Genomic DNA, 5687 nt, shown 5'->3' with positions numbered 1-5687 from the left:
TTCTACCTTTTGTTCTACTATGTAAATTACACACTCACAGCCCAAACGTTCTTATCTAGTTACTTAGTAAAAACATCAAAAATGAACATTAACTGCTTCAATATTTTTGTTTTGGTACGGATGTGTGTAATTTACGTTGTAGAAGAAAACGTAGAAGTATCGTCAAGTTATGTTTACCACAGGTAAACATAACTCACGCAAGTTATGTTAGTGAATTTCGCTGCGCCACCTGCTGTTTCGTGTTATTATTTGCTTGAGATTACTTTCAAGTAGCCTAGGCATTAGATGACAGTAAAAACGGAACAAGACATGAAACCACAAAGAGGCGATTAGAGGTAGTTTAAACATTTCATTTACAGACGAAAGTAGAAAAATAATAAACACTTCAAAGGCGACAAAGAAAGAGGTCTGCACACCCAAAACATGTATTCACATATTTGTAAACACTTTCACAGCTCACTGATTGTCTTTGATTTTAGTCTTGTTATTTATTCACTTTACAGTTAGTGGTTTTAAGACTAGTCGTTTTTAAGTCTTATTTGGCAATAAGGTACAAAAGTAACCAGATATTAAGGCACAAGTGACCAACTTAAATACAAATGATCTTTTTTTTTTTTTAATCTCTCAAAAGTCCAAGTAAAAATATCATGACCCATTTGCAACAAACCATTTAAAATTAAGAGGACTTTTAGTAATAATGAATGTATATCTGATCTGAATGGTTATGTTCAGGATAATATTAAGGCTCACAAAATTGTTACACCCCCCAAAAAATCTCAGGGTTAAAGACTGATCAAAGATTTTGAAAAATAAAATATGGAGAGGGAGCTTTGTAAACATGATGGAAAAAAAAAAAATGCCACGTGAATCCTGCAAAAATTCATCCCTCCTGGCCAAAGTCCTCAGTGAACTTCTTCAGCTTCTCCAGATCCTCCTCGTTCACAGTGGGCTTGGTTTTCTCGAGCGACCTCAACATGTCCTCCTGAGACACACAGACTAGAAGGTCAAAACAAGCTCTGGGAATTCAGCTTTTTTCCTCCACTAGTTGCAAGCTTACCAAGCTGACTATCGGCTCCAGGAGTTTATCGCTCGCTACATCCACCTAGGTCATCTGGATTGTGCCTGGGTCATTTGGAGAGCAGGGCGTTAAGAGGTCATCCACCACAACATCTGGGTTGTTCCATGCCTTTCCTCTGACCTGTTAAAACAGACATGAGAGGACAGATTCAGCTCGATTAGACGCTTTACTAGGCGCGCAAACCAATGCAAGCTTGCTTCCACCATAGGATAAAAAAAAAAGTAATTTTGACTTTTTAATCTCACAACTGAGACTTTATATACATATATATATATATATATATATATATATTGTGTGTGTAATCCATTACTGATCACATTATGAAAACTGTAGTTAGTAATGTAATCTAGGTTACTCATTTTAGGCAATGTATTCTGACTGTTTTAGATTACTTTTAAAATACTTTTTAACTAACTTGTTTTAAACTTACCATTAAAAATACCATTTTGATATAAATAAAGAGAAAGAAATATATATTATATTTTTTGATATCAACATAAAATGCATTAAACATTACATTAAATTAGAGTTTCCCAAACTGGAGTGTGTTTGTGAGTTGATAAAAAAGCTAATAATTAATTAAATCATAAAAATGTTAAATAATTTACACATTAACACTAAAAATAGAAATATTGTATTTGTTTACATATAAACATATTTGTTTTATTTCATTGTGACCATTAAGCGACATCGACATAAACATGCGAATGTGTTGTTAAATTATAGAACTATTCCTCAGAAATATTTCAAGTAAATATTTCATGTCAGTACTTGATTTTTGGAACCTGATTACGTAATCCAGATTACATGTAATCAGTTACTACCCAGCTCTGTGTGCGTGTATATACACATATATATGTATGTACAGTATGTATATATATAATTTTTAACAGAGGCAAATTTCAGAGCTTAATTTCATCTGTATTTCATAGACAGAAAAAATATCAATAAATAATATGTAATAATATATTCATTAGCATTTTTAGAGTGATTTTTAATTTTACATTTTATTTATTTTTTTATTTATTGAGGGAGATTTGTTTTTCATTGAGAAAAATTTAGACCATAATTCTCACCAAGTGCTGGAAGAGCAGAGGTTTCCTGTGATATAAAGTTGCAATTAGTATTTATTTTTTATCCCATGGCAGAAAAAATAACAGAATATGGTAGCTTGCTTCCGCCATGGGATAAAAAATAGAAATAAATAAATAAAAATAGAAAATAAAACTTTTTATCTCACAATTCTAACTTTTTTACGCAATTTTGAAAAAAAAAAGTAATAATTGCAAGATGTAAACTCAGAATTCAGAGGGAAAAAAAGTCAAAATTTTAAGATATAAACTTTTTTTTCTCTCACTCAATCTCGCATTATATCTTACAAATCTGACTTTTTTTATAATTTCGGAATTGCGAGAAATAAACTCAGAACTGCAAGATATGAAGTCTGAATTGTGAGATATAAACTCACAATCCTCAGAAGAAATGGAATTGTGAGAGGGAAAAAAAAGAGAATTATGAGATGAAAATGCGCAACATTTTATTTTATTTTATTTATTTATTTTTATTCTGTGGCGGAAAAAAGAACAGAATTTGGAAGCCTATTTCTGCCATGGGATAAAAAAAAAAGTAATTGTGAAGGTAATTTTAAATGTAATTGAACAGCAATTTTATCTTACAGTTTAGACTTTTTTTCTCAGAATCACAAGATATAAACCCATAATTGTGAGATAAAAATGTCAGAATTTCAAGGTTTAAACTATCTCGTAAATCTGACTTTTTTCGAGAAAACCTCAGAAATCCAAGATAAAAAGTCTGAATTATGAGACAAAGTCGCAATTATCTGATATTATATTTTTTAAATCCCGTGGCGGAAACAAGCTTCCATACAAATGTCATTCCGTACCTTTTTGAAGTGGGTCGCGCACTGAACTTTGCGGATGGGCTGCATGAGGGCGTCACGAACAACGATGCTGATGTCAGCACCCGAGTAGCCGTCAGTCTTCTTCCCAAGAGTTATGAAATCAGCTTCGTTGAGGCTATTGGGAGTGGTGCCGAGGTGCAGCTTAAGCATGGAGGAGCGAGCGTGCTGCTCGGGAAGAGGGATGTAGATGCGCTTTTCAAACCTATAACCATGAGACAATAATAAACCAATGCCTATATAGACATTTCAAGACATGAAAATTTGTGTGGATTTGCATGACGCATCTTCTTCTGATGGCAGAATCCAGCGTCCAGGGGATGTTCGTCGCTCCAAGGACCAGAATTCCTTCGTTGTCGTTTCCTACGCCTGCGAGAATGAGAAAATTAAAGGGGTCATATGATGCGATTTCAAGTTTTCCTTTCTCTTTGGAGTGTTACAAGCTGTTTGTGAATAGATAAGATCCCTAAAGTTGCAAAGACTAAAGTCAAACTCAAACCCAAAGAGATATTCTTTATAAAAGTTAAGACTGGTCCACGCCCTCCTAAAACGCCTCGTTCAAACACGCCCCCATGGAGATTTACTGCTGATCACAGAACCGTGCTTCACTGAAAGATACGCATGACAATCGCAGCTTCTGTCGAATCGTGATTTCGATTCCATTTCGATTTATCGTGCAGCCCTAATAAATAATGAAAACTATTATGAAAACAAAAGCAGCAAAGAAAACAACTGCTAACAAAAATATTAAATAAAAATAAAGGACTTCAATATAATTGAAAAAAATATATTGATATTAAATATTGAAAACTATTATGAACACAAAAAAACAGAAATGTTTTTTTAACAAAAATATAACTAAAATGTTTACTTTAATGTGATCAAATATTATAATATACATCATAATACAATTTAATAATACATTATCACATTATGACACATACATAAATATAACAAATAAACAAATATAACAAAAAAAGGTAATTGTGAATTTATATCATGCAATTCTGACTTTACAGCACACAATAAAGATATAAACTCGGAATTCTGAGAAAATATCAGTATTTTTCCCCTCAGAATTGGACATTATAACTTATAATATATATCTCACAATTTTGAAAAAAAAAGTCAGAATTGCGAGATATAAACTTCAAATTGCGAAAAAAGTCAGAATGAAAGGATTGTTAGGCTGCATTAATTAGGTCAACCGGAACTGGGAACACTTCCAATAACATACAATGTACTTGTTACATCGTAAGAAGAATGTCATCTACGCTAATATTAGTCTGTTTCTTTCTTATTCTGAGGTCACTGTAGCCACCAGATCCAGTCCGTATCCAGCCCAGATGGTGGATCAGCACCTAAAGACGACCTGTACATCCCTGAATTTCAGCGGATACCAGGACAACTAGATGAGCCCCAGAGACAGATCCCCAGTGAAGACCTTGTCTCCTAGACGGCCATCGGGACAAGACCACGGAACCAGATGAGTCCTCTGCACAATCTAACTTTTCCACGAGTGCCATCTATAATTGCCTTGTTTCTCTAAAAGTGCACTTTTCCTTATTTTAAATCTAGCCAAAAAGCCATGTGTTGACTGTGAAACAGTAGACTTTAATTATATGCATTTATGGTGTAATTACTACATTTCCGTGTCAATCCATGTTAATTTTTACCGTGAACAATGCGCTGTCACTTTAATTCAGCACGTGCAACACAGCAGAAATAGACTCTGTGCAGAAACGATCGCTGCATGACTGCTGCAGACGCACCGCTCCTGGAATGCACTGCCGGACCGCAATCGTATGCAGTGTGAATGCTCTGATCCGTTAACATGGGCGCAGAAAAAATACGCACCGCATACACACCACAGACAGAGTGTGTGAACCTGGCGTTACGTCTGTATGCCCATTCTGTTCTCGCACTCCATTTAGGCGCGCTGCATTCTGATTGGTTCGGATAGCATACTGCGGGAGGTCGGGGTGCGGAAAATCGTGCTGTAAAGCGATTTAGAAATCGTGCACCCTCAAATCGTGATTTTATGACGATTTCGATTAATCGCACAGCCCTAGTATTGAACCTACATAAGAAAATAAACAAAAAAAATTATATTATATTTATATATTATATTATATTATATACAAAATTATAACAACCCTGTCAAATGAGACTCAGACAGCGCCAAATTTGCTCTTGCGACAAAGCTATCGCTAGCTTTGCATTTACCTTGCATCTGGACCAGAAACTCAGTCTTGATCCTGAGGGCCGCTTCGCTCTCGTTCTCATTTCTGGAGCCGCACATGGAGTCGATCTCATCGATGAAGATGATTGAAGGCTTGTGCTCCCGAGCCAAACTGAACAGATTCTTCACTAACCTAACAGACAATGACAAAATTAACAACATAAATTCTAAATGATTAAAAACAAATAATATATTCACACTTAACATTTGAGGAGCACTCACTTCTCGCTCTCTCCCAGCCACTTGGACACCAGGTCTGATGACGAGATGGAGAAGAAGGTGGAGTTGTTGGCCTCGGTAGCCACTGCTTTAGCCAGGTAGGACTTTCCTGTTCCTGGAGGACCAAAGAGCAGAATCCCTCTCCAGGGAGTGCGTTTCCCTGCGGATAGTGATGAGCTTCAGAACACTTCAGAAGACATTTTCAGACATATTAATTCATGTAACCTGTC

General features: G+C 35.3%; 1 pseudogene; it reads right to left on the bottom strand.

Annotated features, from left to right (window-relative positions):
* Positions 1-334: 334 nt before the first annotated feature.
* Positions 335-5687, bottom strand: part of LOC107669793 (vacuolar protein sorting-associated protein 4B-like) — a 7532-nt pseudogene continuing 2179 nt past the window's right edge.

The sequence above is a fragment of the Sinocyclocheilus anshuiensis genome, unplaced genomic scaffold, assembly GCF_001515605.1.
Source record: "Sinocyclocheilus anshuiensis isolate Anshui unplaced genomic scaffold, SAMN03320099.WGS_v1.1 scaffold560, whole genome shotgun sequence".
Lineage (NCBI taxonomy): Eukaryota > Metazoa > Chordata > Actinopteri > Cypriniformes > Cyprinidae > Sinocyclocheilus > Sinocyclocheilus anshuiensis.
Note: the sequence above shows the minus strand (reverse complement) of the source record. Positions and strands in the feature narration are given on the sequence as shown.